Source organism: Hemicordylus capensis, chromosome 2 (assembly GCF_027244095.1).
Source record: "Hemicordylus capensis ecotype Gifberg chromosome 2, rHemCap1.1.pri, whole genome shotgun sequence".
Taxonomy (NCBI): domain Eukaryota; kingdom Metazoa; phylum Chordata; class Lepidosauria; order Squamata; family Cordylidae; genus Hemicordylus; species Hemicordylus capensis.
In genome coordinates, this window is record NC_069658.1 from 124,893,264 (window position 1) to 124,902,995 (window position 9,732).

Sequence of the window (9,732 nt, forward strand, 5' to 3'; positions counted from 1 at the left end):
ATGAACAAACCAGTTTCTATATTGGCTGCAAATGAAACACTAATTAGCAACAACCATGGTTAGCATTGAATTGTGTATGGTCTTAAACTACAGTTAAAACCAGGAACAGAAGAGGATTTTTTGCTGGAGAGGGAAGAGAGTACACAAGCCTTCAGTCTCTGAACCATGGTTAAAAATTGGGAGTGTCTGCAGTGAGCCAGGATGGCAAAAATCCTAAAGTTATGCTTGGGTAGTGGGCATAAAAAAAATCATACATCTTCACAAATCTGTTGCCCAGTGGAAAACCAGAGGGATGTGCCATAAGTAGCTTATATATTGGTGGGAGGTAATGATTCCCTGTATATCTAGAACACAAGTTGTACTGCCAGTTACAGAGAAGAAGAATGGATGGGGCAAGATAGCTATTTAGATTCACCAGGGAAGACTCAGAATAGGTTTGCAAACATACACACAGCATTTAGGAGCATCTTTCTGTTGCTTAATGTGCTTTCCCCCCTCTTTCTTTCTTTTTTTTCCAGGCAATAGCTTTCAAGGTTTAATGGCTGATGATAACAACAAGTAATTTTGTGTCACTTACTGGCTTCACTTTGGGATTAATTCATGCTATTTAAACAAAGTTTTTGTCGTTGCAAAAGTGCACACACTCTTCCACCCCCAGCCCCCACCTCCCCTGAGGAATATTTGCCTTTGTCAAGAGTCAAAACAGATGGATTGAAAAACTAGGGGCCTGATTATTTTGAAAAGAGATGGAATGTCGGAAAACATTACTGGCACAACACAGGAAGCACTGAGGCAAGAATAGGGAGCTGTCAGCCCCACATCAAAAGGGAAGCCTTTAATAGAAAAGCGACTAGTAATCACGCATCCCTGAGCGAGTTAAATTGCTTTATTCTATGATGGTTGCATGCTAATTGGGAAAGGCCTAAACTTGGGGCCAGAGCTAAGGATAGTAAAGTAAAAGTGACAGCCAGCAATGCAAATTCTTTTCTAAGCCTTATGCTATGCTTAATTACCAGCAAGATATGGGTGAGGAATTCTCCATTTGTTTCAGTATGCTGGAGGGTTCTCTGACAAGCTTTCCAGGGTTCAGAAAAGGAGTGGCCAAGTACCAAAAGTGGCTTGAGATGTTATCTTGCTGCACTGTATAAGGTAGTGGTCTGATTTGGACCTACTCTGGATGTTCCTGTGCAGCAAGATAACATCTCAAGCATGGGGATTGACGTGGCAGGGTGGGACTTCCTCCATCTTTGCCCTGCTGTACACAGGGCTTTTGGATAACATCTGTATTCAGATGTTATCCAAAAGCCCTGTGTACAGCAGGGCAAAGATGGTGGAAGTCCCACCCTGCCACGTCAATCCCCATGCTCCCCATCACTCATGGTTTCAACAGGGCTTGTTTGAATAGGGAAAAGCCTTCGTTGTGATGGTGGGCACATCCATAATTGTGAGAGTGGACATCTTGCCCACTTTACCCTGCTATGCCTGACTACTAGGCCTGTGCAAATTCAGATTTTATCCAAAATTGCCCAATTGGTAAAAATCAGTAAAATCCTAATCCTTTTAAAAACAACAACAGTTGAATCAGTAAAGTCAGATTTAATACCAGAATATCAAAATTAATATCAGAAATACTTTGGAATTTTGGAATTAGCAAAATGGACTTTGCAAAAGAATTCTGGATTTGAAACCTCTCCTTGGATTATCATTCCACCCCCATGTGGAGGAAAAATGACATTTATTCATTCATTCATTCCATTTTCATACTGCCCTTCCCAAATGGCTCAGGGTGGTTTACAATTAAAACAAAACGATTAAAACCAGTTAACAAAACAGAAATTATAAAACAGCATTAAAAAACAACAATTAACTATTAAAACATTATAAAACAGCAATTAAACAATCAGAACAATTTAAAAACCCTGAAAACCAGGTTACAACATTAAAACCAGTTACAACTATTTAAAAACCCTGGAAGCCCAGACCAAACAGATAGGCTTTAAGGGCTTTCCTGAAGGCCAATAAAGAATTCAAATAGCGGATTTCTGCAGGGAGTGCATTCCACGGTCCAGGGAGCAGCTACAGAGAATGCCTGCCTCTGAGTCGCCACCAGACGCACCAGTGGTAGCTGGAGACAGACCTCTTCAGATGACCTTAATGTGCGGTGCAGATCACACAGAAGAAGAGGAATGTGCAGTGGGGATCATGCAGAATAATAATAATAATTTGATTTTATATTAATTTCCCCCTTCCCCATTGCAAGAACAGGCAGAGATTTTAAAAGGGATTAAAAGGACTTAACACCTTGTAATCCTTTAATGGCTAGAAAAGAAAGCCAGGAATTCTTTCTAACCACAAACACAGAAACATTCAAAGTACTTTCACTTTTACTGACTGTGTGCTTCTCCAAAGGGGAAGACAAAATTTAATATAAAATATAAGGAATGTCCTTGTTCCCCCATATGGGGTTGAATGATGGTCATGGGGAGGGCTTCAGATCTAGATTTGTTTGTAATGTTTTGGCTGAAAACAAGCCAGATTTCACCGTTTTTAGCCATTTTGTTTACCAAAAATTCCAAGAATTCACCAAAAATCAAGGGATTGATCAATTATCCTCAAATTTACTACAGAGGGGCCTGACATCTTTACCCACATGTCTCACAATTTTTAAGGTTCTAATACTAATTGCTTATACCCAGTGATTTTTTAAAATTTTCCCCATTCACCTCTATGGAGGAAAATCAAAATTTAAATCAGAATTTGGATTTGAATTCCAAATCCGATCTGATATCCAATATTGCCAGAGCCCATAAAATCCAGATCAGATATCTATCTCTCTATCTCTCTATCTAATCCACATACCACCCCAAACCTATGTTTCTGGGCAGTTTACAACATAAAACAAGTTAAAACACAAAAATAAAAACCTTACAGCAATTTAAAACATAGTTAAAATTTAAAAAACTTGGGTGAAAAGATAAAGTCTTTAGAGACTTTTAAAGTCGTCACAGATAGGGAGGCTCTTATCTCAACAGGGAGTGTATTCCAGAGATTCGGGGCAGCAACAGAGAAGGCCTGGCCCTGCGTGGCCACCAGACAAGCTGATGGCAATTGCAGATGGACCTCTGCAGATGATCTCAATGGGCAGTGGGGTTCATGAGGAAGAACATGTTCTCTTAAATACCCAGGGCCTTAGCTGTTTATGGCTTTATAGGTTACAACCAGCACCTTGTATTTTGCCTGGAAATCTATTGATAGCTGGTGTAGCTCTATGGTGTAATATGGTCTCTTTGAGAAGCCCCAGAGACCAACCTGGTTGCTGCATTTTGTACCAACTGCAGTTTCCCAACTATGTACAAAGGCAGCTTCACACAGAGTGTATTGCAGTCATCAATTCTAGAGGTTACCTGAATATGTACCGCTGTTCTGAGGTTGATCATCTCAAGAAATTGATGCAGCTGGCATATCAGCCAAAGCTGATAGAAAACACCTCTCACCACTGCCTCAACCTGGGGCAACAGGGAGAGGTGTAGATCCAGAAGCTTCCCATACTGCATATCTGTTCCTTCTAGGGAAGTGGGACCCCATCCAGAATGGGCAGATTAAAATCGTCTTCGGAGTTCTGACAACGCACAAGAAGTACCCCTGTCTTATCTGGATTCAGTCTCAGTTTGTTATCCCTCATCCAGCCCATTACCGCCTCAAGGCAGGCATTTAGGGAAGTCATGCCTTCTTCTGATTATATGTAGGTGGAGAAATAGATTTGGTATCATCAGCATACTGATAATACCCAGCATAATATTGTCAAATACGAATACAAATTTTTTGATATTGGCAAATTCAAATCCAAATTGTCTAAACTCGCACAAGCCTAATGGCTACAGTGAGGCTTTTGGATAATGTTTAAAAGATCCTATACTGCACAGGGAGCCACCAATCCAAGAGAGGGGGATGTGCATTCCTTGTGAGGCTGCTCTGTGGCTACTAAGCATTGCATAAATGCATTCCTATTGGGAATGATGGGAGCACCTTTGCAACTGCATTTTTGAATTGTTTGGTATTCATGGAGCAGCTTTGCCTCTGCAAACTGTGGAGATGTGCTTTACAGTGGCTCACTAGGAGGAGGCACATCTCTCTCTTGGATCAGCAGCTCCTTCTGCAGTATGTAAGCCACCATTCCCTAGCCTGGTAGATTTCAAACTTCCTAACCTGAGGAAATCCTTTCCAGTTTGATTTGTCACCTGAGGAAACCCCCACTTCAGACATCTGCCATGACATCCCTGCACATTGAAAATCATTCTGGGGTACATTCTGGGCCACACTTGTACCTGCCAGGCCTCTTCAGCAAAGTCTACATGCTAATGAGAGAACCAGTGGGGCAGTTGCCACTGGTAGCAGATTAGCTGTTAACTAGCCACACTCACTACACCATTTGGGGTGCTTCAGTGTACCTCTCAAACTTAGCCACTAAGCCATTTTCTTTACTCAGCTTGCTTGGAAGGAAAACGGTGCCTGCATTCCAGAGAAAAGGTTGTTCTGGCAAGAGTTTCCCCTATGGTGCCTTTCAGGTCATTTGCAAATGACTGTAATAGACTAAAGGGAATGTTTGACTGCACCAGAGCATAGGCAGAGAGAAATGCAAGGTAGACCCTAATTAGAATATAGTAAAGACAAAGGGAAAGGAATGCAAGCTCTCTTCCTCCCATATATGATGATAAGAAGTTTCAAGGCTAAACAAAACTTCACTGCTATTAGAATTGAAAGAGTAACACCTGACTGCAGTTTGGTTCAAATTCGGATCAAATTTGAACCAAACCACCTGTCACCCCAAGTGACTAGCTGGTCCAGTCCATTTGACCAAACCAGTTTGGAGGTCCAAGCTCCTTTCCCTATACTTTTAAAGGGAAATCCAGTAAGGATTCCCCTTTACAAGCAAAGGAGTGGGGGAATCCTCTAAAAGGCAGCTGGTGGGCAAAGGAGAGAAGAAGTTTAAAGTTCTTACCGGCCTGGCTGCTGGTGCCACCGCTCGCCCACCTGGTGCAGCCCAAGCGTGCGGCGATCCCTCTTTAGTAAGCTGCCCCCCACAGAAACAGCACAGTTCCGGCCTCTGTGGATGTGCGGAGGCCAGAACCACACCACCACTGTATGGGCGGCTTACTAAAGAGGGATTGCTGCATACTTGGGCTGCACCAGGGCGGCAAGTGGAAGCGCCAGCAGCCATGCCAGGCCAGTAAGAACTACTTCTCTCGCCGTCCCTCCAGCCATCCTTTTGATGCCAAACTGATCCACCCAAACCAGGCATGGTTCAGTTCATGATCGAGTCGCCAAACTGCCCGGTTCGAGGTGACCCAGTTCAGCATCAAATGGTCCCCTCCCATCTCTATTCATATGCTCACCCTCTGCAATTTCTTTGCCAATCAGTACTCAATAGTCATGCCTTATTTGGTCCAAGACTTCTACAATACCAAGAATTCCTCAAGGAGGCCCTTTATCAGTCTTCTCCACTGAAACTCTTCAATCATGCTTTTGCCTATACACTCCACCCCTAATGGCATTTCACCTTCTCCACTCTTGCCACTCCATTGTGATCTTGCGCTCTTACCACTCACTTTTGCACCCTGCAATCGTCACCGGGTTTTGCACCCCATGCTACCTGAGTGCACCTCATTGCTCACCTCATGCTTAAGCCAACCAACTGGAGAGACGAACCCTAGCTAGAAGCAGGTAGATATGACAAACAGCTTTTCTCTTTCTCTTTCTTTCACCATCAAACCTCCTTCGCTTCCCAGCGGTAAGATCTGGTAAACATGCTTCCCAATTAATCAGCCTCTTTTCAGTTTTTGTACCCCATTACCCATGAATAAAGCAACTCTATGTTTTCAAGGTCACGTGTCCACCTACCTTTCCTGCAGCATTTAAAGAGTAATATTGCTGTTGATTGCTGTTAATTGATCTGCATTCATTTAAAGCTAATTTCCCTCACTTTGAGCAAAACATAGCCATGGAGCATGATAGTTAACGCATGTTCACACAGGCCTCATAACAGAGCTGCCCCCATCAGCCCTCCACCTGCCTCACCACCTCTACTGATCAGTAGGCAGGTAGCTGCCCCTAACTGCCGGTGATGGCATCAGTGGCGGTTGTCTGGTCATTGCCATCACATCTCCTTCTCCAGCACCTCCTGTCCCATTCTCACTGCATTTCAGCAAGGCAGGGGACAGTGCAATGAGGTTCCCCACACACTTCCTATTGCTCCATGTTCCATCCCCTGCCTTTTCAAAAGTGGTTGTAGGAAAAGAAGTAGGGGAACTAGTAATAGCAGTAGCAACTAGTGCTGTACCAAGTAAAACAATGAAGGGGATATCATCTAGTGTGGAGGAGGGTTGGATTTGAGTAGTTGGGGGGAGACTGAAGAGGACATTACACTGCACAGGGGGGTGGAGGGTCACATCTTGTCACAACACTTCCAGCACTAGCGGGGCTTGAGCCAGGCTTGTTCTTAGTGGTTGCCATTGCTCCATGAAACCGATTGAGTGTCCTAGGACACATCTAAGACTTTCTGCTGCTTGTACAGCAGGACTAGTAATGATGGGCAAGCTGCCATTAAGGGACGTTTGTCTTTCATCGCTGTTGGTCTTAGTAAAGATTCAGAAAATAAAGGATCCAGAGGCAGTTATATCTATGAACATTAATAATAATGTAAAAACACATCATATGGAGTTGAACATCATGTTCCAAAATGATAAAATGTGTGAACTCTAAATACAGATTGTAACAAGCAATAGCTCAAATTAATTATAAACACACACACACCCCTATTTACCTGTTCTTTTTTAAAAGGGTAATTTAAATCAGGGATCCTCAACGTTGGGCCCCCAGATGTTATTGGACTTCTGCTCCCATAATCCCCAACCAAAGGGCACTGGGTCTTGGGATTATGGGAGTTGAAGTTCCACTAACATCTGGGGGCCCATGTTGAGGATCCCGATTTAAATGACACATGAAAGGAGGAGTTTGTTCTGAGGAAATCCAATCCTGGGGAGATCTTCCTGGGAACACGGTTTGAAAGCTTCTGCTTAGGACCAATGCAGTCTATTCTGGCTGGCAGCAGCGCTCAAAGGTAGGGGTGTGCACGGAACCGCCACACTGCGGTCCGGCACTGGGGTGGGGGGTAGCTTTAAGAGCGGCGGGAGGGTTTACTTACCCCTCCCGCTGCTTTCCCGCTCTGGCACTGTAATCTTCAGAGTAATTGGGGCGGCAGGATACCTCCCTGCCACCCCTTCCCCGCTGCTGCTCTGCAAACCTCCCAGGAGTGCTTTGCGCGTGTGCACGTTGTGCGTGCGCTTCATGTCTCTGACGTGTGTGCGCTCGCGCAAAGCACTCCTGGGAGGTTTGCAGAGCAGCAGCGGGGAAGGGGCGGCAGGGAGGTATCCTGCCGCCCCAATTACTCTGAAGATTACGGCGCCAGAGCAGGAAAGTAGCGGGAGGGGTAAGTAAACCCTCCTGCCACTCTTAAAGCTACCCCCCAACTGAACCACCAAGGTCCGGACCGGTCCGTCTGGAGGCCTTTACAATGGCCTCCAGACCGGTCCAGGCCCATCCCTACTCAAAGGTCACAGGCAAGGGACTTTCCTATTCACAGCAGCACGTTTCGTACCATAACATTTGTCAAAGCATACATTAATTGTGAGGGCCAAACTACTAGATGTGACATGAAATCCATGGGGCCATTCACAAGACATACCAGGTGGAGGGAAGGCTTCTCAAAGGTGGGAGTGCAGAGCATGCTCCCACACAATCACCCCTGCTATTTGCAGTGTGGAGCAGGTGGATCAATCTGAGGCTGGTGCTCTAGACATGTGCTGCATTGGAGGATTCCGCCATGAGACAGGCACTCTAAGCCAGGGCCGTCCCTAGTGGGGTGCAGGACGGGGGGCGAACCATCATGTGTGGGGCCTCCTTAACATTTCACATCATTACAGAATCATACTGATTGATGACATACAGCATAAATAGTGTGAGTGAGGTTTTTGGACGTGTCCAACCACCCTGGACATATAATGCATTTCTAAAGAAATAAAAATAAAAAGCACAACAGATGCTTCACAATTCCCAGACCTTCTGGGTTACAAATCAACTTGAGCATAGTGTGTTCATAAATAAATAAATATTATATATTGTTCCTGAAGTTTTTGTAATTTTCTGCCATGAAACAAACCACTTATAGGACTTTTTGGATGGTTTAAAAAAAACCAACACCCAACTATTTGTCCAATACACTTCAATTTAAATATACATATTCCTCCCACCCTGCCCTACATCTCTGCTCAATACCAAAGCCGAATGGCAAGCCAGTCTCTAAATATTCAACGGGGCGGGGGGATGACCACAAAAAGGAAATAATATCATACCTCCATTACTACAGCTGGGCTGGGCAGAGGGCCTGCAGAGAGATCTGGCGCGGGACACTCTCTGCCTGTCTGCCTGCTTCCTTGCTCAGCTTCAGGCTTCAGCAAGGCATGCATGGAGGCCTCTCTAGAAGCCCCGCCCACTCAATGAACAGCTGAGAGGCGGGAGAAGCGGAACTCTAGCAGCTTGCCTGAGAGCCTTTCAAGCTGCACACAGACACAAAAGATCGGCTGCAGGGAAAGATAAGTGGCTGGGTTTGGGGGAGAGAAGAGGGCAGGCTGCACTGCAGTGTGCCAAGAGTGAGGACCGTGCCAGCGCGGAGCTTGGGGCAATTGCCCCAGTTGCAAGACGGCCCTGCTCTAGGCACCCATCTCTCTGTGTGGCCTGGCTTGAAGCAGCCTAGGCTTGCACATGAGCAGGTAGCTGGGGATAAGAGAGTGCTAACCTTGGCTAACAGCCAGACTTAAAAGCCAGGCTTGGCAACGCTGGCCCACTGAGATCGGGCCTGATCCCGGCAGTTCTCACTCGCAGACTAACCCAGGCTGGGCACCCCTAGTCTGGTTAGGCTGCACGTGAGACCAGCCTCCATGTTTAATATATCTTGTTTCTTTGGAAATTAATAAAATAAAATAATAATAACAACAACAACAACAACAACAATAATAATAAATAAATAAAATATAATGCCCACGCAGCTTTTGCAAGACAGGAAAGGGGGCCTGATTCAGACTGTGACCGCAGCAGAGTCAAAGTCCCCTCCCTTGAGGTCATGATCCTGATTTGAATCTGTGTCTCCATAGCTGTTGCTGATGTTAAATAAAACTCGCAGGGCTAAATAATATAATTAGTGTCACATCTTGTTTGGCCCATATTTGAAGGGTGGGATACACATTTAATAATAAAAAATAAATACATGTAGGGTGTATAAATATAGCAAAAGGTGCAGCTGTAAAGTGTAACTCAGGGTATTTGCCATTATGATTTTCATTGTCATGGATTTTGTCAGTGTACTAATGGACATGTCCACCAAAAATTGAACAAAACTCTTTAACGTTTACATATCCTTATTTTATTTAATATGCAGTAGAACCTCATTATCCACTGATTCATTATCCACAGATTCACATATCTGCGTTTGGGGAATAGATAGATAGATAGATAGATAGATAGATAGATAGATAGATAGATAGATAGATAGATCTTTATTGTCATTGTCCTGTGCAGAACAACGAGATTGAAAAGAATCTACAACCACTACTACAGGACCTAACAAGAATAATCTAAACACATACCCATACGCCCCCCCTCCCATCAACCCACTAAAAA

The 9,732-nt window shown here is 44.5% G+C and overlaps 1 long non-coding RNA gene across 2 annotated transcripts in view; it reads right to left on the reverse strand.

Moving 5' to 3' along the window:
• The window catches only part of LOC128342417 (uncharacterized), a 30,793-nt gene extending 22,264 nt beyond the window's left edge, over window positions 1-8,529 (reverse strand). For both annotated transcript variants that reach the window (XR_008314968.1, XR_008314969.1), the window contains exon 1: window positions 8,409-8,529. This is a non-coding gene — a long non-coding RNA (uncharacterized LOC128342417). The remainder of the gene's footprint in view (window positions 1-8,408) is intronic.
• Between the last annotated feature and the right edge of the window lie 1,203 nt (window positions 8,530-9,732).